This window comes from Phalangium opilio, unplaced genomic scaffold (genome assembly GCF_054372755.1).
Source record: "Phalangium opilio isolate 3A_F unplaced genomic scaffold, DU_Popi_V2 ptg000217l_1, whole genome shotgun sequence".
Classification (NCBI taxonomy): Eukaryota; Metazoa; Arthropoda; class Arachnida; order Opiliones; family Phalangiidae; genus Phalangium; species Phalangium opilio.
This window is the reverse complement of record NW_028324218.1, coordinates 12,462,674-12,486,894: the sequence shown is the minus strand read 5'-3', so window position 1 is coordinate 12,486,894 and position 24,221 is coordinate 12,462,674. Positions and strand designations below refer to the sequence as shown.

At 42.5% G+C, this 24,221-nt stretch overlaps 64 non-coding genes across 64 annotated transcripts; all 64 read right to left on the bottom strand.

Annotated features, from left to right (window-relative positions):
- Window positions 1-305: 305 nt before the first annotated feature.
- TRNAL-CAA (transfer RNA leucine (anticodon CAA)) lies at window positions 306-389 on the bottom strand. Its single transcript has one exon. It is a non-coding gene; the product is annotated as a tRNA-Leu (tRNA).
- A 152-nt stretch (window positions 390-541) lies between these two features.
- TRNAL-UAA (transfer RNA leucine (anticodon UAA)) lies at window positions 542-625 on the bottom strand. The gene has a single exon. It is a non-coding gene; the product is annotated as a tRNA-Leu (tRNA).
- Window positions 626-1,014: 389 nt separating this feature from the next.
- Window positions 1,015-1,098, bottom strand: TRNAL-UAA (transfer RNA leucine (anticodon UAA)). The gene has a single exon. It is a non-coding gene; the product is annotated as a tRNA-Leu (tRNA).
- A 379-nt stretch (window positions 1,099-1,477) lies between these two features.
- TRNAL-UAA (transfer RNA leucine (anticodon UAA)) lies at window positions 1,478-1,561 on the bottom strand. The gene has a single exon. It is a non-coding gene; the product is annotated as a tRNA-Leu (tRNA).
- A 285-nt stretch (window positions 1,562-1,846) lies between these two features.
- Window positions 1,847-1,930, bottom strand: TRNAL-UAA (transfer RNA leucine (anticodon UAA)). The gene has a single exon. It is a non-coding gene; the product is annotated as a tRNA-Leu (tRNA).
- An 861-nt stretch (window positions 1,931-2,791) lies between these two features.
- TRNAL-UAA (transfer RNA leucine (anticodon UAA)) lies at window positions 2,792-2,875 on the bottom strand. The gene has a single exon. It is a non-coding gene; the product is annotated as a tRNA-Leu (tRNA).
- Window positions 2,876-3,018: 143 nt separating this feature from the next.
- On the bottom strand, window positions 3,019-3,102 carry TRNAL-UAA (transfer RNA leucine (anticodon UAA)). Its single transcript has one exon. It is a non-coding gene; the product is annotated as a tRNA-Leu (tRNA).
- Window positions 3,103-3,491: 389 nt separating this feature from the next.
- On the bottom strand, window positions 3,492-3,575 carry TRNAL-UAA (transfer RNA leucine (anticodon UAA)). The gene has a single exon. It is a non-coding gene; the product is annotated as a tRNA-Leu (tRNA).
- Window positions 3,576-3,954: 379 nt separating this feature from the next.
- On the bottom strand, window positions 3,955-4,038 carry TRNAL-UAA (transfer RNA leucine (anticodon UAA)). The gene has a single exon. It is a non-coding gene; the product is annotated as a tRNA-Leu (tRNA).
- A 143-nt stretch (window positions 4,039-4,181) lies between these two features.
- Window positions 4,182-4,265, bottom strand: TRNAL-UAA (transfer RNA leucine (anticodon UAA)). The gene has a single exon. It is a non-coding gene; the product is annotated as a tRNA-Leu (tRNA).
- Window positions 4,266-5,107: 842 nt separating this feature from the next.
- TRNAL-UAA (transfer RNA leucine (anticodon UAA)) lies at window positions 5,108-5,191 on the bottom strand. The gene has a single exon. It is a non-coding gene; the product is annotated as a tRNA-Leu (tRNA).
- A 153-nt stretch (window positions 5,192-5,344) lies between these two features.
- Window positions 5,345-5,428, bottom strand: TRNAL-UAA (transfer RNA leucine (anticodon UAA)). Its single transcript has one exon. It is a non-coding gene; the product is annotated as a tRNA-Leu (tRNA).
- Window positions 5,429-5,581: 153 nt separating this feature from the next.
- TRNAL-UAA (transfer RNA leucine (anticodon UAA)) lies at window positions 5,582-5,665 on the bottom strand. Its single transcript has one exon. It is a non-coding gene; the product is annotated as a tRNA-Leu (tRNA).
- Window positions 5,666-6,043: 378 nt separating this feature from the next.
- Window positions 6,044-6,127, bottom strand: TRNAL-UAA (transfer RNA leucine (anticodon UAA)). Its single transcript has one exon. It is a non-coding gene; the product is annotated as a tRNA-Leu (tRNA).
- Window positions 6,128-6,280: 153 nt separating this feature from the next.
- TRNAL-UAA (transfer RNA leucine (anticodon UAA)) lies at window positions 6,281-6,364 on the bottom strand. The gene has a single exon. It is a non-coding gene; the product is annotated as a tRNA-Leu (tRNA).
- Window positions 6,365-6,744: 380 nt separating this feature from the next.
- Window positions 6,745-6,828, bottom strand: TRNAL-UAA (transfer RNA leucine (anticodon UAA)). The gene has a single exon. It is a non-coding gene; the product is annotated as a tRNA-Leu (tRNA).
- Window positions 6,829-7,204: 376 nt separating this feature from the next.
- On the bottom strand, window positions 7,205-7,288 carry TRNAL-UAA (transfer RNA leucine (anticodon UAA)). The gene has a single exon. It is a non-coding gene; the product is annotated as a tRNA-Leu (tRNA).
- A 153-nt stretch (window positions 7,289-7,441) lies between these two features.
- On the bottom strand, window positions 7,442-7,525 carry TRNAL-UAA (transfer RNA leucine (anticodon UAA)). Its single transcript has one exon. It is a non-coding gene; the product is annotated as a tRNA-Leu (tRNA).
- Window positions 7,526-7,678: 153 nt separating this feature from the next.
- TRNAL-UAA (transfer RNA leucine (anticodon UAA)) lies at window positions 7,679-7,762 on the bottom strand. The gene has a single exon. It is a non-coding gene; the product is annotated as a tRNA-Leu (tRNA).
- A 379-nt stretch (window positions 7,763-8,141) lies between these two features.
- Window positions 8,142-8,225, bottom strand: TRNAL-UAA (transfer RNA leucine (anticodon UAA)). Its single transcript has one exon. It is a non-coding gene; the product is annotated as a tRNA-Leu (tRNA).
- Window positions 8,226-8,603: 378 nt separating this feature from the next.
- On the bottom strand, window positions 8,604-8,687 carry TRNAL-UAA (transfer RNA leucine (anticodon UAA)). Its single transcript has one exon. It is a non-coding gene; the product is annotated as a tRNA-Leu (tRNA).
- A 380-nt stretch (window positions 8,688-9,067) lies between these two features.
- Window positions 9,068-9,151, bottom strand: TRNAL-UAA (transfer RNA leucine (anticodon UAA)). Its single transcript has one exon. It is a non-coding gene; the product is annotated as a tRNA-Leu (tRNA).
- Window positions 9,152-9,304: 153 nt separating this feature from the next.
- Window positions 9,305-9,388, bottom strand: TRNAL-UAA (transfer RNA leucine (anticodon UAA)). The gene has a single exon. It is a non-coding gene; the product is annotated as a tRNA-Leu (tRNA).
- A 143-nt stretch (window positions 9,389-9,531) lies between these two features.
- TRNAL-UAA (transfer RNA leucine (anticodon UAA)) lies at window positions 9,532-9,615 on the bottom strand. The gene has a single exon. It is a non-coding gene; the product is annotated as a tRNA-Leu (tRNA).
- Window positions 9,616-9,758: 143 nt separating this feature from the next.
- Window positions 9,759-9,842, bottom strand: TRNAL-UAA (transfer RNA leucine (anticodon UAA)). Its single transcript has one exon. It is a non-coding gene; the product is annotated as a tRNA-Leu (tRNA).
- A 153-nt stretch (window positions 9,843-9,995) lies between these two features.
- On the bottom strand, window positions 9,996-10,079 carry TRNAL-UAA (transfer RNA leucine (anticodon UAA)). Its single transcript has one exon. It is a non-coding gene; the product is annotated as a tRNA-Leu (tRNA).
- Window positions 10,080-10,222: 143 nt separating this feature from the next.
- TRNAL-UAA (transfer RNA leucine (anticodon UAA)) lies at window positions 10,223-10,306 on the bottom strand. The gene has a single exon. It is a non-coding gene; the product is annotated as a tRNA-Leu (tRNA).
- Window positions 10,307-10,447: 141 nt separating this feature from the next.
- TRNAL-UAA (transfer RNA leucine (anticodon UAA)) lies at window positions 10,448-10,531 on the bottom strand. Its single transcript has one exon. It is a non-coding gene; the product is annotated as a tRNA-Leu (tRNA).
- Window positions 10,532-10,684: 153 nt separating this feature from the next.
- On the bottom strand, window positions 10,685-10,768 carry TRNAL-UAA (transfer RNA leucine (anticodon UAA)). The gene has a single exon. It is a non-coding gene; the product is annotated as a tRNA-Leu (tRNA).
- A 143-nt stretch (window positions 10,769-10,911) lies between these two features.
- On the bottom strand, window positions 10,912-10,995 carry TRNAL-UAA (transfer RNA leucine (anticodon UAA)). The gene has a single exon. It is a non-coding gene; the product is annotated as a tRNA-Leu (tRNA).
- Window positions 10,996-11,148: 153 nt separating this feature from the next.
- Window positions 11,149-11,232, bottom strand: TRNAL-UAA (transfer RNA leucine (anticodon UAA)). The gene has a single exon. It is a non-coding gene; the product is annotated as a tRNA-Leu (tRNA).
- A 153-nt stretch (window positions 11,233-11,385) lies between these two features.
- TRNAL-UAA (transfer RNA leucine (anticodon UAA)) lies at window positions 11,386-11,469 on the bottom strand. The gene has a single exon. It is a non-coding gene; the product is annotated as a tRNA-Leu (tRNA).
- Window positions 11,470-11,612: 143 nt separating this feature from the next.
- TRNAL-UAA (transfer RNA leucine (anticodon UAA)) lies at window positions 11,613-11,696 on the bottom strand. Its single transcript has one exon. It is a non-coding gene; the product is annotated as a tRNA-Leu (tRNA).
- A 141-nt stretch (window positions 11,697-11,837) lies between these two features.
- TRNAL-UAA (transfer RNA leucine (anticodon UAA)) lies at window positions 11,838-11,921 on the bottom strand. The gene has a single exon. It is a non-coding gene; the product is annotated as a tRNA-Leu (tRNA).
- A 153-nt stretch (window positions 11,922-12,074) lies between these two features.
- On the bottom strand, window positions 12,075-12,158 carry TRNAL-UAA (transfer RNA leucine (anticodon UAA)). Its single transcript has one exon. It is a non-coding gene; the product is annotated as a tRNA-Leu (tRNA).
- Window positions 12,159-12,538: 380 nt separating this feature from the next.
- Window positions 12,539-12,622, bottom strand: TRNAL-UAA (transfer RNA leucine (anticodon UAA)). Its single transcript has one exon. It is a non-coding gene; the product is annotated as a tRNA-Leu (tRNA).
- Window positions 12,623-12,773: 151 nt separating this feature from the next.
- Window positions 12,774-12,857, bottom strand: TRNAL-UAA (transfer RNA leucine (anticodon UAA)). The gene has a single exon. It is a non-coding gene; the product is annotated as a tRNA-Leu (tRNA).
- A 153-nt stretch (window positions 12,858-13,010) lies between these two features.
- On the bottom strand, window positions 13,011-13,094 carry TRNAL-UAA (transfer RNA leucine (anticodon UAA)). Its single transcript has one exon. It is a non-coding gene; the product is annotated as a tRNA-Leu (tRNA).
- Window positions 13,095-13,484: 390 nt separating this feature from the next.
- On the bottom strand, window positions 13,485-13,568 carry TRNAL-UAA (transfer RNA leucine (anticodon UAA)). Its single transcript has one exon. It is a non-coding gene; the product is annotated as a tRNA-Leu (tRNA).
- Window positions 13,569-13,711: 143 nt separating this feature from the next.
- On the bottom strand, window positions 13,712-13,795 carry TRNAL-UAA (transfer RNA leucine (anticodon UAA)). Its single transcript has one exon. It is a non-coding gene; the product is annotated as a tRNA-Leu (tRNA).
- Window positions 13,796-14,185: 390 nt separating this feature from the next.
- TRNAL-UAA (transfer RNA leucine (anticodon UAA)) lies at window positions 14,186-14,269 on the bottom strand. Its single transcript has one exon. It is a non-coding gene; the product is annotated as a tRNA-Leu (tRNA).
- Window positions 14,270-14,422: 153 nt separating this feature from the next.
- On the bottom strand, window positions 14,423-14,506 carry TRNAL-UAA (transfer RNA leucine (anticodon UAA)). The gene has a single exon. It is a non-coding gene; the product is annotated as a tRNA-Leu (tRNA).
- Window positions 14,507-14,896: 390 nt separating this feature from the next.
- TRNAL-UAA (transfer RNA leucine (anticodon UAA)) lies at window positions 14,897-14,980 on the bottom strand. The gene has a single exon. It is a non-coding gene; the product is annotated as a tRNA-Leu (tRNA).
- Window positions 14,981-15,133: 153 nt separating this feature from the next.
- Window positions 15,134-15,217, bottom strand: TRNAL-UAA (transfer RNA leucine (anticodon UAA)). Its single transcript has one exon. It is a non-coding gene; the product is annotated as a tRNA-Leu (tRNA).
- A 379-nt stretch (window positions 15,218-15,596) lies between these two features.
- TRNAL-UAA (transfer RNA leucine (anticodon UAA)) lies at window positions 15,597-15,680 on the bottom strand. Its single transcript has one exon. It is a non-coding gene; the product is annotated as a tRNA-Leu (tRNA).
- A 143-nt stretch (window positions 15,681-15,823) lies between these two features.
- On the bottom strand, window positions 15,824-15,907 carry TRNAL-UAA (transfer RNA leucine (anticodon UAA)). The gene has a single exon. It is a non-coding gene; the product is annotated as a tRNA-Leu (tRNA).
- Window positions 15,908-16,058: 151 nt separating this feature from the next.
- Window positions 16,059-16,142, bottom strand: TRNAL-UAA (transfer RNA leucine (anticodon UAA)). Its single transcript has one exon. It is a non-coding gene; the product is annotated as a tRNA-Leu (tRNA).
- A 153-nt stretch (window positions 16,143-16,295) lies between these two features.
- TRNAL-UAA (transfer RNA leucine (anticodon UAA)) lies at window positions 16,296-16,379 on the bottom strand. The gene has a single exon. It is a non-coding gene; the product is annotated as a tRNA-Leu (tRNA).
- A 390-nt stretch (window positions 16,380-16,769) lies between these two features.
- TRNAL-UAA (transfer RNA leucine (anticodon UAA)) lies at window positions 16,770-16,853 on the bottom strand. The gene has a single exon. It is a non-coding gene; the product is annotated as a tRNA-Leu (tRNA).
- A 380-nt stretch (window positions 16,854-17,233) lies between these two features.
- Window positions 17,234-17,317, bottom strand: TRNAL-UAA (transfer RNA leucine (anticodon UAA)). Its single transcript has one exon. It is a non-coding gene; the product is annotated as a tRNA-Leu (tRNA).
- A 153-nt stretch (window positions 17,318-17,470) lies between these two features.
- On the bottom strand, window positions 17,471-17,554 carry TRNAL-UAA (transfer RNA leucine (anticodon UAA)). The gene has a single exon. It is a non-coding gene; the product is annotated as a tRNA-Leu (tRNA).
- A 369-nt stretch (window positions 17,555-17,923) lies between these two features.
- Window positions 17,924-18,007, bottom strand: TRNAL-UAA (transfer RNA leucine (anticodon UAA)). The gene has a single exon. It is a non-coding gene; the product is annotated as a tRNA-Leu (tRNA).
- Window positions 18,008-18,159: 152 nt separating this feature from the next.
- On the bottom strand, window positions 18,160-18,243 carry TRNAL-UAA (transfer RNA leucine (anticodon UAA)). Its single transcript has one exon. It is a non-coding gene; the product is annotated as a tRNA-Leu (tRNA).
- Window positions 18,244-18,396: 153 nt separating this feature from the next.
- On the bottom strand, window positions 18,397-18,480 carry TRNAL-UAA (transfer RNA leucine (anticodon UAA)). The gene has a single exon. It is a non-coding gene; the product is annotated as a tRNA-Leu (tRNA).
- Window positions 18,481-18,622: 142 nt separating this feature from the next.
- Window positions 18,623-18,706, bottom strand: TRNAL-UAA (transfer RNA leucine (anticodon UAA)). The gene has a single exon. It is a non-coding gene; the product is annotated as a tRNA-Leu (tRNA).
- A 380-nt stretch (window positions 18,707-19,086) lies between these two features.
- TRNAL-UAA (transfer RNA leucine (anticodon UAA)) lies at window positions 19,087-19,170 on the bottom strand. The gene has a single exon. It is a non-coding gene; the product is annotated as a tRNA-Leu (tRNA).
- Window positions 19,171-19,559: 389 nt separating this feature from the next.
- Window positions 19,560-19,643, bottom strand: TRNAL-UAA (transfer RNA leucine (anticodon UAA)). The gene has a single exon. It is a non-coding gene; the product is annotated as a tRNA-Leu (tRNA).
- A 142-nt stretch (window positions 19,644-19,785) lies between these two features.
- Window positions 19,786-19,869, bottom strand: TRNAL-UAA (transfer RNA leucine (anticodon UAA)). The gene has a single exon. It is a non-coding gene; the product is annotated as a tRNA-Leu (tRNA).
- Window positions 19,870-20,022: 153 nt separating this feature from the next.
- On the bottom strand, window positions 20,023-20,106 carry TRNAL-UAA (transfer RNA leucine (anticodon UAA)). Its single transcript has one exon. It is a non-coding gene; the product is annotated as a tRNA-Leu (tRNA).
- Window positions 20,107-20,495: 389 nt separating this feature from the next.
- Window positions 20,496-20,579, bottom strand: TRNAL-UAA (transfer RNA leucine (anticodon UAA)). Its single transcript has one exon. It is a non-coding gene; the product is annotated as a tRNA-Leu (tRNA).
- An 853-nt stretch (window positions 20,580-21,432) lies between these two features.
- Window positions 21,433-21,516, bottom strand: TRNAL-UAA (transfer RNA leucine (anticodon UAA)). Its single transcript has one exon. It is a non-coding gene; the product is annotated as a tRNA-Leu (tRNA).
- Window positions 21,517-21,669: 153 nt separating this feature from the next.
- TRNAL-UAA (transfer RNA leucine (anticodon UAA)) lies at window positions 21,670-21,753 on the bottom strand. Its single transcript has one exon. It is a non-coding gene; the product is annotated as a tRNA-Leu (tRNA).
- A 1,797-nt stretch (window positions 21,754-23,550) lies between these two features.
- On the bottom strand, window positions 23,551-23,634 carry TRNAL-UAA (transfer RNA leucine (anticodon UAA)). The gene has a single exon. It is a non-coding gene; the product is annotated as a tRNA-Leu (tRNA).
- Window positions 23,635-23,787: 153 nt separating this feature from the next.
- Window positions 23,788-23,871, bottom strand: TRNAL-UAA (transfer RNA leucine (anticodon UAA)). The gene has a single exon. It is a non-coding gene; the product is annotated as a tRNA-Leu (tRNA).
- Between the last annotated feature and the right edge of the window lie 350 nt (window positions 23,872-24,221).

Below are 24,221 nucleotides of genomic sequence, written 5' to 3'. Positions count from 1 at the left end.
CACTCGTTGCCATACTAGAGAAGCCTTTCCTCAGTATGAGATATATGTTGTTAAAATGAAAAAATTCGATGTCAGAAGTGGGGTTCGAACCCACGCCCTCATACGAGGATCAGAGCTTAAATCTGACGCCTTAGACCACTCGGCCTTCCTGACACGCTTTCCAACGTTTTCCTTGAAAATGAATCTATAGTATAACCCCAAAATACCTCTCAGAATTCTAAGCTCCATAAAGCCACTCCCTAGTTGCCATACTAGAGAAGCCTTTCCTGAGTATGTGATATATGTTTTTAAAATAAACAATTCGTTGTCAGAAGTGGGGTTCGAACCCACGCCCTAATACGAGGATCAGAGCTTGAATCTGACGCCTTAGACCACTCGGCCATCCTGACAGGCTTCCAACGTTTTCCTTGAAAATGAATCTATAGTATAACCCCAAAATACCTCTCAGAATTCTAAGCTCCATAAAGCCACTCCCTAGTTGCCATACTAGAGAAGCCTTTCCTGAGTATGTGATATATGTTTTTAAAATGAAGCAATTCGTTGTCAGAAGTGGGGTTCGAACCCACGCCCTCATACGAGGATCAGAGCTTAAATCTGACGCCTTAGACCACTCGGCCATCCTGACACGCTGTTAGCCGTTTTCCTTGAAAATGAATCTATACTATAACCCCAAAATACCTCTCGGAATTCTAAGCTCCATAAAGCTACTCACTCGTTGCCATACTAGAGAAGCCTTTCCTAAGTATGAGATATATGTTATTAAAATGAAAAATTCGTTGTCAGAAGTGGGGTTCGAACCCTCGCCCTCATACGAGGATCAGAGCTTAAATCTGACGCCTTAGACCACTCGGCCATCCTGACACGCTTTCCAACGTTTTCCTTGAAAGTGAAGCTATAGTACAGCTCCGAAATACCTCTCGGAATTCTATGCTCCATGAAGCTACTCATTCGTTGCCATACTAGAGAAGCCTTTCCTGAGTTTGAGATATGTGTCATTAAAATGAAACAATTCGTTGCCAGAAGTGGGGTTCGAACCCACGCCCTCATACGAGGACCAGAGCTTAAATCTGACGCCTTAGACCACTCGGCCATCCTGACACGCTTTCCTTGAAAATGAATCTATACTATAACCCCAAAATACCTCTCGGAATTCTAAGCTCCATAAAGCTACTCACTCGTTGCCATACTAGAGAAGCCTTTCCTGAGTATGAGATATATGTTATTAAAATGAAATATTTCGTTGCCAGAAGTGGGGTTCGAACCCACGCCCTCATACGAGGATCAGAGCTTAAATCTGACGCCTTATGACACTCGGCCATCCTGACACGCTTTCCAACCTTTTCCTTGAAAATGAATCTATAGTATAACCTCAAAATACCTCTCAGAATTCTAAGCTCCATAAAGCTACTCACTCGTTGCCATACTAGAGAAGCCTTTCCTAAGTATGAAATATATGTTATTAAAATGAAAAATTCGATGTCAGAAGTGGGGTTCGAACCCACGCTCTCATACGAGGATCAGAGCTTAAATCTGACGCCATATACCACTCGGCCATCCTGACACGCATTCCTTGAAAATGAATCTATACTATAACCCCAAAATACCTCTCAGAATTCTAAGCTCCATAAAGCCACTCCCTAGTTGCCATACTAGAGAAGCCTTTCCTGAGTATGAGATATATGTTTTTAAAATGAAACAATTCGTTGTCAGAAGTGGTGTTGAATCTATACTATAACCCCAAAATACCTCTCGGAATTCTAAGCTCCTTAAAGCTACTCACTCGTTGCCATACTAGAGAAGTCTTTCCTGAGTATAAGATATATGTTATTAAAATTAAACAATTCGTTGTCAGAAGTGGGGTTCGAACCCACGCCCTCATACGAGCATCAGAGCTTAAATCTGACGCCTTAGACCGCTCGGCCATCCTGACAAGCTCTTAAACGTTTTCCTTGCAAATGAAGCTATAGTACAGCTCCAAAATACCTCTCGGAATTCTATGCTCCATAACGCTACTCACTCTTTGCCATACTAGAGAAGCCTTTCCTGAGTATGAGATATATGTTATTAAAATGAAACAATTCGTTGTCGGAAGTGGGGTTCGAACCCACGCCCTCACACGAGGATCAGAGCTTAAATCTGACGCTTTAGACCACTCGGACATCCTGACACTCTTAAATCGTGTTCCTTGAAAATGAACTTATAGTACAGCTCCGAAATACCTCTTGGAATTCTATGCTCCATAAAGCTTCTCATTCGTTGCCATACTAGAGGATCCTTTCCTGAGTTTGAGATATGTGTCATTAAAATGAAACAATTCGTTGTCAGAAGTGGAGTTCGAACCCACGCCCTCATACGAGGATCAGAGCTGAATCTGACGCCTTAGACCACTCGGCCATCCTGACACGCTTTCCAACGTTTTCCTTGAAAATGATGCTATAGTATAACCCCAAAATACCTCTCGGAATTCAAAGCTCCATAAAGCCACTCCCTAGTTGCCATACTAGAGAAGCCTTTCCTGAGTATGAGATATATGTTTTTAAAATGAAACAAATCGTTGTCAGAAGTGGTGTTCGAACCCACGCCCTCATACGAGGATCAGAGCTTAAATCTGACGCCTTAGACCACTCGGCCATCCTGACACGCTCGAAAACGTTTTCCTTGAAAGTGAAGCTATAGTACAGCTCCGAAATACCTCTCGGAATTCTATGCTCCATGAAGCTACTCATTCGTTGCCATACTAGAGAAGCCTTTCCTGAGTTTGAGATATGTGTCATTAAATTAAACAATTCGTTGCCAGAAGTGGGGTTCGAACCCACGACCTCATACGAGGATCAGAGCTTAAATCTGACGCCTTAGACCACTCGGCCATCCTGACACGCTTTCCTTGAAAATGAATCTATACTATAACCCCAAAATACCTCTCGGAATTCTAAGCTCCATAAAGCTACTCACACGTTGCCATACTAGAGAAGCCTTTCCTGAGTATGAGATATATGTTATTAAAATGAAATATTTCGTTGCCAGAAGTGGGGTTCGAACCCACGCCCTCATACGAGGATCAGAGCTTAAATCTGACGCCTTACACCACTCGGCCATCCTGACACGCTTTCCAACGTTTTCCTTGAAAATGAATCTATAGTATAACCTCAAAATACCTCTCAGAATTCTAAGCTCCATAAAGCTACTCACTCGTTGCCATACTAGAGAAGCCTTTCCTAAGTATGAGATATATGTTATTAAAATGAAAAATTCGTTGTCAGAAGTGGGGTTCGAACCCTCGCCCTCATACGAGGATCAGAGCTTAAATCTGACGCCTTAGACCACTCGGCCATCCTGACACGCTTTCCAACGTTTTCCTTGAAAGTGAAGCTATAGTACAGCTCCGAAATACCTCTCGGAATTCTATGCTCCATGAAGCTACTCATTCGTTGCCATACTAGAGAAGCCTTTCCTGAGTTTGAGATATGTGTCATTAAAATGAAACAATTCGTTGCCAGAAGTGGGGTTCGAACCCACGCCCTCATACGAGGACCAGAGCTTAAATCTGACGCCTTAGACCACTCGGCCATCCTGACACGCTTTCCTTGAAAATGAATCTATACTATAACCCCAAAATACCTCTCGGAATTCTAAGCTCCATAAAGCTACTCACTCGTTGCCATACTAGAGAAGCCTTTCCTGAGTATGAGATATATGTTATTAAAATGAAATATTTCGTTGCCAGAAGTGGGGTTCGAACCCACGCCCTCATACGAGGATCAGAGCTTAAATCTGACGCCTTAGGACACTCGGCCATCCTGACACGCTTTCCAACCTTTTCCTTGAAAATGAATCTATAGTATAACCTCAAAATACCTCTCAGAATTCTAAGCTCCATAAAGCTACTCACTCGTTGCCATACTAGAGAAGCCTTTCCTAAGTATGAAATATATGTTATTAAAATGAAAAATTCGATGTCAGAAGTGGGGTTCGAACCCACGCTCTCATACGAGGATCAGAGCTTAAATCTGACGCCATATACCACTCGGCCATCCTGACACGCATTCCTTGAAAATGAATCTATACTATAACCCCAAAATACCTCTCAGAATTCTAAGCTCCATAAAGCCACTCCCTAGTTGCCATACTAGAGAAGCCTTTCCTGAGTATGAGATATATGTTTTTAAAATGAAACAATTCGTTGTCAGAAGTGGGGTTCGAACCCACGCCCTCATACGAGGATCAGAGCTTAAATCTGACGCCTTAGACCACTCGGCCATCCTGACACGCTTTCTTTGAAAATGAATCTATACTATAACCCCAAAATACCTCTCGGAATTCTAAGCTCCATAAAGCTACTCACTCGTTGCCATACTAGAGAAGCCTTTCCTGAGTATGAGATATATGTTATTAAATGAAAAATTCGTTGTCAGAAGTGGGGTTCGAACCTACGCCCTCATACGAGGATCAGAGCTTAAATCTGACGCCTTAGACCACTCGGCCATCTTGACACGCTCTTAAACGTTTTCCTTGAAAATGAAGCTATAGTACAGCTCCGAAATACCTCTCGGAATTCTATGCTCCATAACGCTACTCACTCTTTGCCATACCAGAGAAGCCTTTCCTGAGTATCAGATATATGTTGTTAAAATGAAAAAATTCGATGTGAGAAGTGGGGCTCGAACCCACGCCCACATACGAGGATCAGAGCTTAAATCTGACGCCTTAGACCACTCGGCCATCCTGACACGCTTTCCTTGAAAATGAATCTATACTATAACCCCAAAATACCTCTCGGAATTCTAAGCTCCATAAAGCTACTCACTCGTTGCCATACTAGAGAAGCTTTTCCTGAGTATGAGATATATGTTTTTAAAATGAAACAATTCGTTGTCAGAAGGGGGGTTCGAACCCACGCCCTCATACGAGGATCAGAGCTTAAATCGGACGCCTTAGACCACTCGGCCATCCTGACACGCTTTCCAACGCTTTCCTTGAAAACGAATCTATAGTATAACCCCAAAATACCTCTCAGAATTCTAAGCTCCATAAAGCCACTCCCTAGTTGCCATACTAGAGAAGCCTTTCCTTAGTATGTGATATATGTTTTTAAATTGAAACAATTCGTTGTCAGAAGTGGGGTTCGAACCCACGCCCTCATACGAGGATCAGAGCTTAAATCGGACGCCTTAGACCACTCGGCCATCCTGACACGCTTTCCAACGTTTTCCTTGAAAATGAATCTATAGTATAACCCCAAAATACCTCTCAGAATTCTAAGCTCCATAAAGCCACTCCCTAGTTGCCATACTAGAGAAGCCTTTCCTGAGTATGTGATATATGTTTTTAAAATGAAACAATTCGTTGTCAGAAGTGGGGTTCGAACCCACGCTCTCATACGAGGATCAGAGGTTAAATCTGACGCCTTAGACCACTCGGCCATCCTGACACGCTTTCCAACGTTTTCCTTGAAAGTGAAGCTATAGTACAGCTCCGAAATACCTCTCGGAATTCTATGCTCCATGAAGCTACTCATTCGTTGCCATACTAGAGAAGCCTTTCCTGAGTTTGAGATATGTGTCATTAAAATGAAACAATTCGTTGCCAGAAGTGGGGTTCGAACCCACGCCCTCATACGAGGACCAGAGCTTAAATCTGACGCCTTAGACCACTCGGCCATCCTGACACGCTTTCCTTGAAAATGAATCTATACTATAACCCCAAAATACCTCTCGGAATTCTAAGCTCCATAAAGCTACTCACTCGTTGCCATACTAGAGAAGCCTTTCCTGAGTATGAGATATATGTTATTAAAATGAAAAATTCGTTGCCAGAAGCGGGGTTCGAACCCACGCCCTCATACGAGGATCAGAGCTTAAATCTGACGCCTTATGACACTCGGCCATCCTGACACGCTTTCCAACTTTTTCCTTGAAAATGAATCTATAGTATAACCTCAAAATACCTCTCAGAATTCTAAGCTCCATAAAGCTACTCACTCGTTGCCATACTAGAGAAGCCTTTCCTAAGTATGAAATATATGTTATTAAAATGAAAAATTCGTTGTCAGAAGTGGGGTTCGAACCCACGCCCTCATACGAGGATCAGAGCTTAAATCTGACGCCTTAGACCACTCGGCCATCTTGACACGCTCTTAAACGTTTTCCTTGAAAATTAAGCTATAGTACAGCTCCGAAATACCTCTCGGAATTCTATGCTCCATAACGCTACTCACTCTTTGCCATACTAGAGAAGCCTTTCCTGAGTATGAGATATATGTTGTTAAAATGAAAAAATTCGATGTCAGAAGTGGGGTTCGAACCCACGCTCTCATACGAGGATCAGAGCTTAAATCTGACGCCATATACCACTCGGCCATCCTGACACGCATTCCTTGAAAATGAATCTATACTATAACCCCAAAATACCTCTCGGAATTCTAAGCTCCATAAAGCTACTCACTCGTTGCCATACTAGAGAAGCCTTTCCTGAGTATGTGATATATGTTTTTAAAATGAAACAATTCGTTGTCAGAAGTGGGGTTCGAACCACCGCCCTCATACGAGGATCAGAGCTTAAATCGGACGCCTTAGACCACTCGGCCATCCTGACACGCTTTCCAATGTTTTCCTTGAAAATGAATCTATAGTATAACCCCAAAATACCTCTCAGAAATCTAAGCTCCATAAAGCCACTCCCTAGTTGCCATACTAGAGAAGCCTTTCCTGAGTTTGAGATATGGGTCATTAAAATGAAACAATTCGTTGTCAGAAGTGGGGTTCGAACCCACGCCCTCATACGAGGATCAGAGCTTAAATCTGACGCCTTAGACCGCTCGGCCATCCTGACACGCTTTCTTTGAAAATGAATCTATACTATAACCCCAAAATACCTCTCGGAATTCTAAGCTCCATAATGCTACTCACTCGTTGCCATACTAGAGAAGCCTTTCCTGAGTATGAGATATATGTTATTAAAATGAAAAATTCGTTGTCAGAAGTGGGGTTCGAACCCACGCCCTCATACGAGGATCAGAGTTTAAATCTGACGCCTCAGACCACTCGGCCATCTTGACACGCTCTTAAACGTTTTCCTTGAAAATGAAGCTATAGTACAGCTCCGAAATACTCGGAATTCTATGCTCCATAACGCTACTCACTCTTTGCCATACTAGAGAAGCCTTTCCTGAGTATGAGATATATGTTGTTAAAATGAAAAAATTCGATGTCAGAAGTGGGGTTCGAACCCACGCTCTCAAACGAGGATCAGAGCTTAAATCTGACGCCTTAGACCACTCGGCCATCCAGACACGCTTTCCAACGTTTTCCTTGAAAATGATGCTATAGTATAACCCCAAAATACCTCTCGGAATTCAAAGCTCCATAAAGCCACTCCCTAGTTGCCATACTAGAGAAGCCTTTCCTGAGTATGAGATATATGTTTTTAAAATGAAACAATTCGTTGTCAGAAGTGGGGTTCGAACCCACGCCCTCATACGAGGATCAGAGCTTAAATCTGACGCCTTAGACCGCTCGGCCATCCTGACACGCTTTCCAATGTTTTCCTTGAAAATGAATCTATAGTAAAACCCCAAAATACCTCTCAGAATTCTAAGCTCCATAAAGCCACTCCCTAGTTGCCATACTAGAGAAGCCTTTCCTGAGGATGTGATATATGTTTTTAAAATGAAACAATTCGTTGTCAGAAGTGGGGTTCGAACCCACGCCCTCATACGAGGATCAGAGCTTAAATCTGACGCCTTAGACCGCTCGGCCATCCTGACACGCTTTTTTGAAAATGAATCTATACTATAACCCCAAAATACCTCTCGGAATTCTAAGCTTCATAAAGCTACTCACTCGTTGCCATACTAGAGAAGCCTTTCCTGAGTATGTGATATATGTTTTTAAAATGAAACAATTCGTTGTCAGAAGTGGGGTTCGAACCCACGCCCTCGTACGAGGATCAGAGCTTAAATCGGACGCCTTAGACCACTCGGCCATCCTCACACGCTTTCCAATGTTTTCCTTGAAAATGAATCTATAGTAAAACCCCAAAATACCTCTCAGAATTCTAAGCTCCATAAAGCCACTCCCTAGTTGCCATACTAGAGAAGCCTTTCCTGAGGATGTGATATATGTTTTTAAAATGAAACAATTCGTTGTCAGAAGTGGGGTTCGAACCCACGCCCTCATACGAGGATCAGAGCTTAAATCTGACGCCTTAGACCGCTCGGCCATCCTGACACGCTTTTTTGAAAATGAATCTATACTATAACCCCAAAATACCTCTCGGAATTCTAAGCTCCATAAAGCTACTCACTCGTTGCCATACTAGAGAAGCCTTTCCTGAGTATGAGATATATGTTATTAAAATGAAAAATTCGTTGTCAGAAGTGGGGTTCGAACCCACGCCCTCATACGAGGATCAGAGCTTAAATCTCACGCCTTAGACCACTCGGCCATCTTGACACGCTCTTAAACGTTTTCCTTGAAAATGAAGCTATAGTACAGCTCCGAAATACCTCTCGGAATTCTATGCTCCATAACGCTACTCACTCTTTGCCATACTAGAGAAGCCTTTCCTGAGTATCAGATATATGTTGTTAAAATGAAAAAATTCGATGTCAGAAGTGGGGCTCGAACCCACGCCCTCATACGAGGATCAGAGCTTAAATCTGACGCCTTAGACCACTCGGCCATCCTGACACGCTTTCCTTGAAAATGAATCTATACTATAACCCCAAAATACCTCTCGGAATTCTAAACTCCATAAAGCTACTCACTCGTTGCCATACTAGAGAAGCCTTTCCTGAGTATGAGATATATGTTATTAAAATGAAACAATTCGTTGTCAGAAGTGGGGTTCGAACCCACGCCCGCATACGAGGATCAGAGCTTAAATCGGACGCCTTAGACCACTCGGCCATCCTGACACGCTTTCCAATGTTTTCCTTGAAAATGAATCTATAGTATAACCCCAAAATACCTCTCAGAATTCTAAGCTCCATAAAGCCACTCCCTAGTTGCCATACTAGAGAAGCCTTTCCTGAGTATGTGATATATGTTTTTAAAATGAAACAATTCGTTGTCAGAAGTGGGGTTCGAACCCACGCCCTCATACGAGGATCAGAGCTTAAATCTGATGCCTTAGACCACTCGGCCATCCTGACACACTCTTAAACGTTTTCCTTGAAAGTGAAGCTATAGTACAGCTCCGAAATACCTCTGGGAATTCTATGCTCCATGAAGCTACTCATTCGTTGCCATACTAGAGAAGCCTTTCCTGAGTTTGAGATATGGGTCATTAAAATGAAACAATTCGTTGCCAGAAGTGGGGTTCGAACCCACGCCCTCATACGAGGATCAGAGCTTAAATCTGACGCCTTAGACCACTCGGCCATCCTGACACGCTTTCCTTGAAAATGAATCTATACTATTACCCCAAAATACCTCTCAGAATTCTAAGCTCCATAAAGCCACTCCCTAGTTGTCATACTAGAGAAGCCTTTCCTGAGTATGTGATATATGTTTTTAAAATGAAACAATTCGTTGTCAGAAGTGGGGCTCGAACCCACGCCCTCATACGAGGATCAGAGCTTAAATCTGACGCCTTAGACCACTCGGCCATCCTGACACGCTTTCCTTGAAAATGAATCTATACTATAACCCCAAAATACCTCTCGGAATTCTAAACTCCATAAAGCTACTCACTCGTTGCCATACTAGAGAAGCCTTTCCTGAGTATGAGATATATGTTATTAAAATGAAACAATTCGTTGTCAGAAGTGGGGTTCGAACCCACGCCCTCATACGAGGATCAGAGCTTAAATCGGACGCCTTAGACCACTCGGCCATCCTGACACACTCTTAAACGTTTTCCTTGAAAGTGAAGCTATAGTACAGCTCCGAAATACCTCTGGGAATTCTATGCTCCATGAAGCTACTCATTCGTTGCCATACTAGAGAAGCCTTTCCTGAGTTTGAGATATGGGTCATTAAAATGAAACAATTCGTTGCCAGAAGTGGGGTTCGAACCCACGCCCTCATACGAGGATCAGAGCTTAAATCTGACGCCTTAGGCCACTCGGCCATCCTGACACGCTTTCCTTGAAAATGAATCTATACTATTACCCCAAAATACCTCTCAGAATTCTAAGCTCCATAAAGCCACTCCCTAGTTGCCATACTAGAGAAGCCTTTCCTGAGTATGTGATATATGTTTTTAAAATGAAACAATTCGTTGTCAGAAGTGGGGTTCGAACCCACGCCCTCATACGAGGATCAAAGCTTAAATCTGACGCCTTAGACCGCTCGGCCATCCTGACACGCTTTTTTGAAAATGAATCTATACTATAACCCCAAAATACCTCTCGGAATTCTAAGCTCCATAAAGCTACTCACTCGTTGCCATACTAGAGAAGCCTTTCCTGAGTATGAGATATATGTTATTAAAATGAAAAATTCGTTGTCAGAAGTGGGGTTCGAACCCACGCCCTCATACGAGGATCAGAGCTTAAATCTGACGCCTTAGACCACTCGGCCATCTTGACACGCTCTTAAACGTTTTCCTTGAAAATGAAGCTATAGTACAGCTCCGAAATACCTCTCGGAATTCTATGCTCCATAACGCTACTCACTCTTTGCCATACTAGAGAAGCCTTTCCTGAGTATCAGATATATGTTGTTAAAATGAAAAAATTCGATGTCAGAAGTGGGGCTCGAACCCACGCCCTCATACGAGGATCAGAGCTTAAATCTGACGCCTTAGACCACTCGGCCATCCTGACACGCTTTCCTTGAAAATGAATCTATACTATAACCCCAAAATACCTCTCGGAATTCTAAACTCCATAAAGCTACTCACTCGTTGCCATACTAGAGAAGCCTTTCCTGAGTATGAGATATATGTTATTAAAATGAAACAATTCGTTGTCAGAAGTGGGGTTCGAACCCACGCCCTCATACGAGGATCAGAGCTTAAATCGGACGCCTTAGACCACTCGGCCATCCTGACACGCTTTCCAATGTTTTCCTTGAAAATGAATCTATAGTATAACCCCAAAATACCTCTCAGAATTCTAAGCTCCATAAAGCCACTCCCTAGTTGCCATACTAGAGAAGCCTTTCCTGAGTATGTGATATATGTTTTTAAAATGAAACAATTCGTTGTCAGAAGTGGGGTTCGAACCCACGCCCTCATACGAGGATCAGAGCTTAAATCTGATGCCTTAGACCACTCGGCCATCCTGACACACTCTTAAACGTTTTCCTTGAAAGTGAAGCTATAGTACAGCTCCGAAATACCTCTGGGAATTCTATGCTCCATGAAGCTACTCATTCGTTGCCATACTAGAGAAGCCTTTCCTGAGTTTGAGATATGGGTCATTAAAATGAAACAATTCGTTGCCAGAAGTGGGGTTCGAACCCACGCCCTCATACGAGGATCAGAGCTTAAATCTGACGCCTTAGACCACTCGGCCATCCTGACACGCTTTCCTTGAAAATGAATCTATACTATTACCCCAAAATACCTCTCAGAATTCTAAGCTCCATAAAGCCACTCCCTAGTTGCCATACTAGAGAAGCCTTTCCTGAGTATGTGATATATGTTTTTAAAATGAAACAATTCGTTGTCAGAAGTGGGGTTCGAACCCACGCCCTCATACGAGGATCAAAGCTTAAATCTGACGCCTTAGACCGCTCGGCCATCCTGACACGCTTTTTTGAAAATGAATCTATACTATAACCCCAAAATACCTCTCGGAATTCTAAGCTCCATAAAGCTACTCACTCGTTGCCATACTAGAGAAGCCTTTCCTGAGTATGAGATATATGTTATTAAAATGAAAAATTCGTTGTCAGAAGTGGGGTTCGAACCCACGCCCTCATACGAGGATCAGAGCTTAAATCTGACGCCTTAGACCACTCGGCCATCTTGACACGCTCTTAAACGTTTTCCTTGAAAATGAAGCTATAGTACAGCTCCGAAATACCTCTCGGAATTCTATGCTCCATAACGCTACTCACTCTTTGCCATACTAGAGAAGCCTTTCCTGAGTATCAGATATATGTTGTTAAAATGAAAAAATTCGATGTCAGAAGTGGGGCTCGAACCCACGCCCTCATACGAGGATCAGAGCTTAAATCTGACGCCTTAGACCACTCGGCCATCCTGACACGCTTTCCTTGAAAATGAATCTATACTATAACCCCAAAATACCTCTCGGAATTCTAAACTCCATAAAGCTACTCACTCGTTGCCATACTAGAGAAGCCTTTCCTGAGTATGAGATATATGTTATTAAAATGAAACAATTCGTTGTCAGGAGTGGGGTTCGAACCCACGCCCTCATACGAGGATCAGAGCTTAAATCGGACGCCTTAGACCACCCGGCCATCCTGACACGCTTTCCAACGTTTTCCTTGAAAATGAATCTATACTATAACCCCAAAATACCTCTCGGAATTCTAAACTCCATAAAGCTACTCACTCGTTGCCATACTAGAGAAGCCTTTCCTGAGTATGAGATATATGTTTTTAAAATGAAACAATTCTTTGTCAGAAGTGGGGTTCGAACCCACGCCCTCATACGAGGATCAGAGCTTAAATCGGACGCCTTAGACCACTCGGCCATCCTGACACGCTTTCCAACGTTTTCCTTGAAAATGAATCTATAGTATAACCCCAAAATACCTCTCAGAATTCTAAGCTCCGTAAAGCCACTCCCTAGTTGCCATACTAGAGAAGCCTTTCCTGAGTATGTTATATTTTTTTAAAATGAAACAATTCGTTGTCAGAAGTGGGGTTCGAACCCACGCCCTCATACGAGGATCAGAGCTTAAATCTGATGCCTTAGACCACTCGGCCATCCTGACACACTCTTAAAGGTTTTCCTTGAAAATGAAGCTATAGTACAGCTCCGAAATACCTCTCGGAATTCTATGCTCCATAACGCTACTCACTCTTTGCCATATTATAGAAGCCTTTCCTGAGTATGAGATATATGTTGTTAAATTGAAAAAATTCGATGTCAGAAGTGGGGTTCGAACCCACGCTCTCATACGAGGATCAGAGCTTAAATCTGACGCCTTAGACCACTCGGCCATCCTGACACGCTTTCCAACGTTTGCCTTGAAAATGATGCTATAGTATAACCCCAAAATACCTCTCGGAATTCAAAGCTCCATAAAGCCACTCCCTAGTTGCCATACTAGAGAAGCCTTTCCTGAGTATGAGATATATGTTTTTAAAATGAAACAAATCGTTGTCAGAAGTGGTGTTCGAACACACGCCCTCATACGAGGATCAGAGCTTAAATCTGACGCCTTAGACCACTCGGCCATCCTGACACGCTCGAAAACGTTTTCCTTGAAAGTGAAGCTATAGTACAGCTCCGAAATACCTCTCGGAATTCTATGCTCCATGAAGCTACTCATTCGTTGCCATACTAGAGAAGCCTTTCCTGAGTATGAGATATATGTTGTTAAAATGAAAAAATTCGATGTCAGAAGTGGGGTTCGAACCCACGCTCTCATACGAGGATCAGAGCTTAAATCTGACGCCTTATACCACTCGGCCATCCTGACACGCATTCCTTGAAAATGAATCTATACTATAACCCCAAAATACCTCTCGGAATTCTAAGCTCCATAAAGCTACTCACTCGTTGCCATACTAGAGAAGCCTTTCCTGAGTATGTGATATATGTTTTTAAAATGAAACAATTCGTTGTCAGAAGTGGGGTTCGAACCCACGCCCTCATACGAGGATCAGAGCTTAAATCGGACGCCTTAGACCACTCGGCCATCCTGACACGCTTTCCAATGTTTTCCTTGAAAATGAATCTATGGTATAACCCCAAAATACCTCTCAGAATTCTAAGCTCCATAAAGCCACTCCCTAGTTGCCATACTAGAGAAGCCTTTCCTGAGTATGTGATATATGTTTTTAAAATGAAACAATTCGTTGTCAGAAGTGGGGTTCGAACCCACGCCATCATACGAGGATCAGAGCTTAAATCTGATGCCTCAGACCACTCGGCCATCCTGACACACTCTTAAACGTTCTCCTTGAAAATGAAGCTATAGTACAGCTCCGAAATACCTCTCGGAATTCTATGCTCCATAACGCTACTCACTCTTTGCCATACTATAGAAGCCTTTCCTGAGTATGAGATATATGTTGTTAAAATGAAAAAATTCGATGTCAGAAGTGGGGTTCGAACCCACGCTCTCATACGAGGATCAGAGCTTAAATCAGACGCCTTAGACCACTCGGCCATCCTGACACGCTTTCCAACGTTTTCCTTGAAAATGATGCTATAGTATAACCCCAAAATACCTCTCGGAATTCAAAGCTCCATAAAGCCACTCCCTAGTTGCCATACTAGAGAAGCCTTTCCTGAGTATGAGATATATGTTTTTAAAATGAAACAATTCGTTGTCAGAAGTGGGGTTCGAACCCACGCCCTCATACGAGGATCAGAGCTTAAATCGGACGCCTTAGACCACTCGGCCATCCTGACACGCTTTCCAATGTTTTCCTTGAAAATGAATCTATGGTATAACCCCAAAATACCTCTCAGAATTCTAAGCTCCATAAAGCCACTCCCTAGTTGCCATACTAGAGAAGCCTTTCCTGAGTATGTGATATATGTTTTTAAAATGAAACAATTCGTTGTCAGAAGTGGGGTTCGAACCCACGCCATCATACGAGGATCAGAGCTTAAATCTGATGCCTCAGACCACTCGGCCATCCTGACACACTCTTAAACGTTCTCCTTGAAAATGAAGCTATAGTACAGCTCCGAAATACCTCTCGGAATTCTATGCTCCATAACGCTACTCACTCTTTGCCATACTATAGAAGCCTTTCCTGAGTATGAGATATATGTTGTTAAAATGAAAAAATTCGATGTCAGAAGTGGGGTTCGAACCCACGCTCTCATACGAGGATCAGAGCTTAAATCAGACGCCTTAGACCACTCGGCCATCCTGACACGCTTTCCAACGTTTTCCTTGAAAATGATGCTATAGTATAACCCCAAAATACCTCTCGGAATTCAAAGCTCCATAAAGCCACTCCCTAGTTGCCATACTAGAGAAGCCTTTCCTGAGTATGAGATATATGTTTTTAAAATGAAACAATTCGTTGTCAGAAGTGGGGTTCGAACCCACGCCCTCATACGAGGATCAGAGCTTAAATCTGACGCCTTAGACCGCTCGGCCATCCTGACACGCTTTCTTTGAAAATGAATCTATACTATAACCCCAAAATACCTCTCGGAATTCTAAGCTCCATAAAGCTACTCACTCGTTGCCATACTAGAGAAGCCTTTCCTGAGTATGAGATATATGTTATTAAAATGAAAAATTCGTTGTCAGAAGTGGGGTTCGAACCCACGCCCTCATACGAGGATCAGAGCTTAAATCTGACGCCTTAGACCACTCGGCCTTCTTGACACGCTCTTAAACGTTTTCCTTGAAAATGAAGCTATAGTACAGCTCCGAAATACCTCTCGGAATTCTATGCTCCATAACGCTACTCACTCTTTGCCATACTAGAGAAGCCTTTCCTGAGTATCAGATATATGTTGTTAAAATGAAAAAATTCGATGTCAGAAGTGGGGCTCGAACCCACGCCCTCATACGAGGATCAGAGCTTAAATCTGACGCCTTAGACCACTCGGCCATCCTGACACGCTTTCCTTGAAAATGAATCTATACTATAACCCCAAAATACCTCTCGGAATTCTAAACTCCATAAAGCTACTCACTCGTTGCCATACTAGAGAAGCCTTTCCTGAGTATGAGATATATGTTTTTAAAATGAAACAATTCTTTGTCAGAAGTGGGGTTCGAACCCACGCCCTCATACGAGGATCAGAGCTTAAATCGGACGCCTTAGACCACTCGGCCATCCTGACACGCTTTCCAACGTTTTCCTTGAAAATGAATCTATAGTATAACCCCAAAATACCTCTCAGAATTCTAAGCTCCATAAAGCCACTCCCTAGTTGCCATACTAGAGAAGCCTTTCCTGAGTATGTTATATTTTTTTAAAATGAAACAATTCGTTGTCAGAAGTGGGGTTCGAACCCACGCCCTCATACGAGGATCAGAGCTTAAATCTGATGCCTTAGACCACTCGGCCATCCTGACACACTCTTAAAGGTTTTCCTTGAAAATGAAGCTATAGTACAGCTCCGAAATACCTCTCGGAATTCTATGCTCCATAACGCTACTCACTCTTTGCCATATTATAGAAGCCTTTCCTGAGTATGAGATATATGTTGTTAAATTGAAAAAATTCGATGTCAGAAGTGGGGTTCGAACCCACGCTCTCATACGAGGATCAGAGCTTAAATCTGACGCCTTAGACCACTCGGCCATCCTGACACGCTTTCCAACGTTTTCCTTGAAAATGATGCTATAGTATAACCCCAAAATACCTCTCGGAATTCAAAGCTCCATAAAGCCACTCCCTAGTTGCCATACTAGAGAAGCCTTTCCTGAGTATGAGATATATGTTTTTAAAATGAAACAAATCGTTGTCAGAAGTGGTGTTCGAACCCACGCCCTCATACGAGGATCAGAGCTTAAATCTGACGCCTTAGACCACTCGGCCATCCTGACACGCTCGAAAACGTTTTCCTTGAAAGTGAAGCTATAGTACAGCTCCGAAATACCTCTCGGAATTCTATGCTCCATGAAGCTACTCATTCGTTGCCATACTAGAGAAGCCTTTCCTGAGTTTGAGATATGTGTCATTAAAATGAAACAATACGTTGCCAGAAGTGGGGTTCGAACCCACGCCCACATACGAGGATCAGAGCTTAAATCTGACGCCTTAGACCACTCGGCCATCCTGACACGCTTTCCTTGAAAATGAATCTATACTATAACCCTAAAATACCTCTCGGAATTCTAAGCTCCATAAAGCTACTCACTCGTTGCCATACTAGAGAAGCCTTTCCTGAGTATGAGATATATGTTATTAAAATGAAATATTTCGTTGCCAGAAGTGGGGTTCGAACCCACGCCCTCATACGAGAATCAGAGCTTAAATCGGACGCCTTAGACCACTCGGCCATCCTGACACGCTTTCCAACGTTTTCCTTGAAAATGAATCTATAGTATAACCCCAAAATACCTCTCAGAATTCTAAGCTCCATAAAGCCACTCCCTAGTTGCCATACTAGAGAAGCCTTTCCTGAATATGTGATATATGTTTTTAAAATGAAACAATTCGTTGTCAGAAGTGGGGTTCGAACCCACGCCCTCAAACGAGGATCAGAGCTTAAATCTGATGCCTTAGACCACTCGGCCATCCTGACACACTCTTAAACGTTTTCCTTGAAAATGAAGCTATAGTACAGCTCCAAAATACCTCTCGGAATTCTATGCTCCATAACGCTACTCACTCTTTGCCATACTATAGAAGCCTTTCCTGAGTATGAGATATATGTTGTTAAAATGAAAAAATTCGATGTCAGAAGTGGGGTTCGAACCCACGCTCTCATACGAGGATCAGAGCTTAAATCTGACGCCTTATACCACTCGGCCATCCTGACACGATTTCCTTGAAAATGAATCTATACTATAACCCCAAAATACCTCTCGGAATTCTAAGCTCCATAAAGCTACTCACTCGTTGCCATACTAGAGAAGCCTTTCCTGAGTATGCAATATATGTTATTAAAATGAAATATTTCGTTGTCAGAAGTGGGGTTCGAACCCACGCCCTCATACGAGGATCAGAGCTTAAATCTGACGAATTAGACCACTCGGCCATCCTGACACGCTTTCTTTGAAAATGAATCTATACTATAACCCCAAAATACCTCTCGGAATTCTAAGCTCCATAAAGCTACTCACTCGTTGCCATACTAGAGAAGCCTTTCCTGAGTATGAGATATATGTTATTAAAATGAAAAATTCGTTGTCAGAAGTGGGGTTCGAACCCACGCCCTCATACGAGGATCAGAGCTTAAATCGGACGCCTTAGACCACTCGGCCATCCTGACACGCTTTCCAACGTTTTCCTTGAAACGAATCTATAGTATAACCCCAAAATACCTCTCAGAATTCTAAGCTCCATAAAGCCACTCCCTAGTTGCCATAATAGAGAAGCCTTTCCTGAGTATGAGATATATGATATAAAAATGAAATATTTCGTTGCCAGAAGTGGGGTTCGAACCCACGCCCTCATACGAGGATCAGAGCTTAAATCTGACGCCTTAGACCACTCGGCCATCCTGACACGCTTTCCAACGTTTTCCTTGAAAATGAATCTATAGTATAACCTCAAAATACCTCTCAGAATTCTAAGCTCCATAAAGCTACTCACTCGTTGCCATACTAGAGAAGCCTTTCCTGAGTATGCAATATATGTTATTAAAATGAAATATTTCGTTGTCAGAAGTGGGGTTCGAACCCACGCCCTCATACGAGGATCAGAGCTTAAATCTGACGCCTTAGACCGCTCGACCATCCTGACACGCTTTCTTTGAAAATGAATCTATACTATAACCCCAAAATACCTCTCGGAATTCTAAGCTCCATAAAGCTACTCACTCGTTGCCATACTAGAGAAGCCTTTCCTGAGTATGAGATATATGTTATTAAAATGAAAAATTCGTTGTCAGAAGTGGGGTTCGAACCCACGCCCTCATACGAGGATCAGAGCTTAAATCTGACGCCTTAGACCACTCGGCCATCTTGACACGCTCTTAAACGTTTTCCTTGAAAATGAAGCTATAGTACAGCTCCGAAATACCTCTCGGAATTCTATGCTCCATAACGCTACTCACTCTTTGCCATACTAGAGAAGCCTTTCCTGAGTATGAGATATATGTTGTTAAAATGAAAAAATTCGATGTCAGAAGTGGGGTTCGAACCCACGCTCTCATACGAGGATCAGAGCTTAAATCTGACGCCTTATACAACTCGGCCATCCTGACACGCTTTCCTTGAAAATGAATCTATACTATAACCCCAAAATACCTCTCGGAATTCTAAGCTCCATAAAGCTACTCACTCGTTGCCATACTAGAGAAGCCTTTCCTGAGTATGCAATATATGTTATTAAAATGAAATATTTCGTTGTCAGAAGTGGGGTTCGAACCCACGCCCTCATACGAGGATCAGAGCTTAAATCTGACGCCTTAGACCACTCGGCCATCCTGACATGCTTTCCAACGTTTTCCTTGAAAATGAATCTATAGTATAACCTCAAAATACCTCTCAGAATTCTAAGCTCCATAAAGCCACTCCCTAGTTGCCATAATAGAGAAGCCTTTCCTGAGTATGTGATATATGTTTTTAAAATGAAACAATTCGTTGTCAGAAGTGGGGTTCGAACCCACGCCCTCATACGAGGATCAGACGTAAATCGGATGCCTTAGACCACTCGGCCATCCTGACACGCTTTCCAACGTTTTCCTTGAAAATGAATCTATAGTATAACCCCAAAATACCTCTCAGAATTCTAAGCTCCATAAAGCCACTCCCTAGTTGCCATACTAGAGAAGCCTTTCCTGAGTATGTGATATATGTTTTTAAAATGAAATAATTCGTTGTCAGAAGTGGGGTTCGAACCCACGGCCTCATACGAGGATCAGAGCTTAAATCTGACGCCTTAAACCGCTCGACCATCCTGACACGCTTTCTTTGAAAATGAATCTATACTATAACCCCAAAATACCTCTCGGAATTCTAAGCTCCATAAAGCTACTCACTCGTTGCCATACTAGAGAAGCCTTTCCTGAGTATGAGATATATGTTATTAAAATGAAAAATTCGTTGTCAGAAGTGGGGTTCGAACCCACGCCCTCATACGAGGATCAGAGCTTAAATCGGACGCCTTAGACCACTCGGCCATCCTGACACGCTTTCCAACGTTTTCCTTGAAAATGAATCTATAGTATAACCCCAAAATACCTCTCAGAATTCTAAGCTCCATAAAGCCACTCCCTAGTTGCCATACTAGAGAAGCCTTTCCTGAGTATGAGATATATGTTATTAAAATGAAATATTTCGTTGCCAGAAGTGGGGTTCGAACCCACGCCCTCATACGAGGATCAGAGCTTAAATCTGACGCCTTAGACCACTCGGCCATCCTGACACGCTTTCCAACGTTTTCCTTGAAAATGAATCTATAGTATAACCTCAAAATACCTCTCAGAATTCTAAGCTCCATAAAGCTACTCACTCGTTGCCATACTAGAGAAGCCCTTCCTAAGTATGAGATATATGTTATTAAAATGAAAAATTCGTTGTCAGAAGTGGGGTTCGAACTCACGCCCTCATACGAGGATCAGAGCTTAAATCTGACGCCTTAGACCACTCGGCCATCTTGACACGCTCTTAAACGTTTTCCTTGAAAATGAAGCTATAGTACAGCTCCGAAATACCTCTCGGAATTCTATGCTCCATAACGCTACTCACTCTTTGCCATGCTAGAGAAGCCTTTCCTGAGTATGAGATATATGTTGTTAAAATGAAAAAATTCGTTGTCAGAAGTGGGGTTCGAACCCACGCTCTCATACGAGGATCAGAGCTTAAATCTGACGCCTTATACCACTCGGCCATCCTGACACGCATTTCTTGAAAATGAATCTATACTATAACCCCAAAATACCTCTCGGAATTCTAAGCTCCATAAAGCTACTCACTCGTTGCCATACTAGAGAAGCCTTTCCTGAGTATGAGATATATGTTGTTAAAATGAAAAAATTCGATGTCAGAAGTGGGGTTCGAACCCACGCTCTCATACGAGGATCAGAGCTTAAATCTGACGCCTTAGACCTCGCGGCCATCCTGGCACGCTTTCCAAATTTTTCCATGAAAATGATGCTATAGTATAACCCTAAAATACCTCTCGGAATTCAAAGCTCCATAAAGCCACTCCCTATTTGCCATACTAGAGAAGCCTTTCCTGAGTATGAGATATATGTTTTTAAAATGAAGCAAATCGTTGTCAGAACTGGTGTTCGAACCCACGCCCTCATACGAGGATCAGAGCTTAAATCTGACGCCTTAGACCACTCGGCCATCCTGACACGCTCGAAAACGTTTTCCTTGAAAGTGAAGCTATAGTACAGCTCCGAAATACCTCTCGGAATTCTATGCTCCATGAAGCTACTCATTCGTTGCCATACTAGAGAAGCCTTTCCTGAGTTTGAGATATGTGTCATTAAAATGAATCAATTCGTTGCCAGAAGTGTGGTTCGAACCCACGCCCTCATACGAGGATCAGAGCTTAAATCTGACGCCTTAGACCACTCGGCCATCCTGACACGCTTTCCAACGTTTTCCTTGAAAATGAATCTATAGTATAACCTCAAAATACCTCTCAGAATTCTAAGCTCCATAAAGCTACTCACTCGTTGCCATACTAGAGAAGCCTTTCCTAAGTATGAGATATATGTTATTAAAATGAAAAATTCGTTGTCAGAAGTGGGGTTCGAACCCACGCCCTCATACGAGGATCAGAGCTTAAATCTGACGCCTTAGACCACTCGGCCATCTTGACACGCTCTTAAACGTTTTCCTTGAAAATGAAGCTATAGTACAGCTCCGAAATACCTCTCGGAATTCTTTGCTCCATAACGCTACTCACTCTTTGCCATACTAGAGAAGCCTTTCCTGAGTATGAGATATATGTTGTTAAAATGAAAAAATTCGATGTCAGAAGTGGGGTTCGAACCCACGCTCTCATACGAGGATCAGAGCTTAAATCTGACGCCTTATACCACTCGGCCATCCTGACACGCTTTCCTTGAAAATGAATCTATACTATAACCCCAAAATACCTCTCGGAATTCTAAGCTCCATAAAGCTACTCACTCGTTGCCATACTAGAGAAGCCTTTCCTAAGTATGAGATATATCAGAAGAAAATAGGGGAAGTGGGTAGCTTGGGCAACTTCGCGAGGCGTCCCGTTTACGGATTTTTCGCGCCATTTCCCTCCCCGTGGGGGTGAAGAGAGATAGGATTTTTACGCGCATTAACACACGAGTGACGTGATTCTGTGGACAGTACGGTCCTACGCCTTCCAACTGACTAGAGGCGTCTGCTAGAGGCAGTGAGGCACTCAGGCAGAATGGCAGAGGCTGGAATCGAGTGGTAAGTACTAAATTCATAACCAGGAGCAGATGACAAAGGAGTCTCGGACGCTAGCTTCCACAATATAGAGGGCAATGGGACCCGCATACGTCACAGCTGTAGCGGTATCGTTTGCCATAGAGGTGCTATCAGACATTATAGCAGACGATGCTTTTGGTGGATTATATCTGGCATCAAAGTCTGCTGGGAATTTTTTTTGTAATAACGGACTAACGGTGGCTACTGAGGTTCGTCTTACCCGATCGCGACATAAATATACACAATATAATTACTTTTTTCAAACAGCTGTAATCGTTGGTATTAAGATAAAAGATAAGACTACATTTTGTGACCTTAAAGGTAGGAATTAATTGTCTGCTACAAGAGGTTGGAAACGAAATCACTGTCTCTTACTTTTTGGGTTTTAAAAGATCGTGAGTGATTTCTTTTCCCAACCTCTTGTAGCTATCATTTAATTCAAGAAGAAATTTAGAAAAAATTTGCACTTAAACACATTTTAGTTTTTTAATAGTGTACATACGTTACTCGCTGGGCTTTTCATTATCAATTTTAGTCTAAAAAAAAGATTAAAAAGTCGTTGAAATCCATTTTTTAACTCTAATACTCGTTAAGCCTAGGCTAATTATAAGCAGACGATACATATTTTTAAAGAGAGGCTCCAGACGCGATTTCCCAGATCTCCTTTCGAGACTTTGCAGCCACGCTATTGGTTGGAAAATAAAGCTCAAATTTCCTACGAGAGGTGGCACTGGCGTAATGATTTTGGTTAATAACCGTGACGTTCGCGGATCCCATTGCCCTCGACATTATGGAAGCTAGCGTCCGAGACTCCTTTGTCATCTGCTCCTGTCATAACTTATTTTAAAATATGTCTTTATTTTTAAATACAATGTTATTTCTAAGTTCCAGGGAAAAAATTAACTTGTCCGAAGTTTTAAACTGTGATAGGGAAGAGTTCAAAGTAATAAAGTTGTATCCAAGTTGTTGTAGTTTGATTTTTAACATTGGGATTGTTTTGGGTAGATCTTACTTTTCCTTTCAACACAGCCTGAGTTTTCTTATCGGTAGTTTCCTTTACGTTAAATCACACTGCGTACTCTTAACGACATTCATTTTATTAAATAACCGACTTTTCGTCCTTAATTAAACCAATATCCGCATTAACCCGTTGCCTGACGTAACCCTAACTCAAACTGAAGCACAGCAGAAATATAAGCAGACTACACAAGTTAGTTCCACAGTTCGCTACATGGTGGCGTTCGCAATGAAATCTGGTACTATTTTATGCTTCGCGCCGATTGGCCAGATTCAAATTTTAAGGGTGGTAGGGGAATCGACCATTGTAAGTGAGAATCACTGGACGACTTGTATGGCTCAAGGCTACGGCTACCCACTTCCCCTATTTTCTTCTGGATATATGTTATTAAAATGAAAAATTCGTTGTCAGAAGTGGGGTTCGAACCCACGCCCTCATACGAGGATCAGAGCTTAAATCTGACGCCTTAGACCACTCGGCCATCTTGACACGCTCTTAAACGTTTTCCTTGAAAATGAAGCTATAGTACAGCTCCGAAATACCTCTCGGAATTCTATGCTCCATAACGCTACTCACTCTTTGCCATGCTAGAGAAGCCTTTCCTGAGTATGAGATATATGTTGTTAAAATGAAAAAATTCGATGTCAGAAGTGGGGTTCGAACCCACGCTCTCATACGAGGATCAGAGCTTAAATCTGACGCCTTATACCACTCGGCCATCCTGACACGCATTTCTTGAAAATGAATCTATACTATAAACCCAAAATACCTCTCGGAATTCTAAGCTCCATAAAGCTACTCACTCGTTGCCATACTAGAGAAGCCTTTCCTGAGTATGAGATATATGTTGTTAAAATGAAAAAATTCGATGTCAGAAGTGGGGTTCGAACCCACGCTCTCATACGAGGATCAGAGCTTAAATCTGACGCCTTAGACCTCTCGGCCATCCTGGCACGCTTTCCAAATTTTTCCATGAAAATGATGCTATAGTATAACCCTAAAATACCTCTCGGAATTCAAAGCTCCATAAAGCCACTCCCTATTTCCCATACTAGAGAAGCCTTTCCTGAGTATGA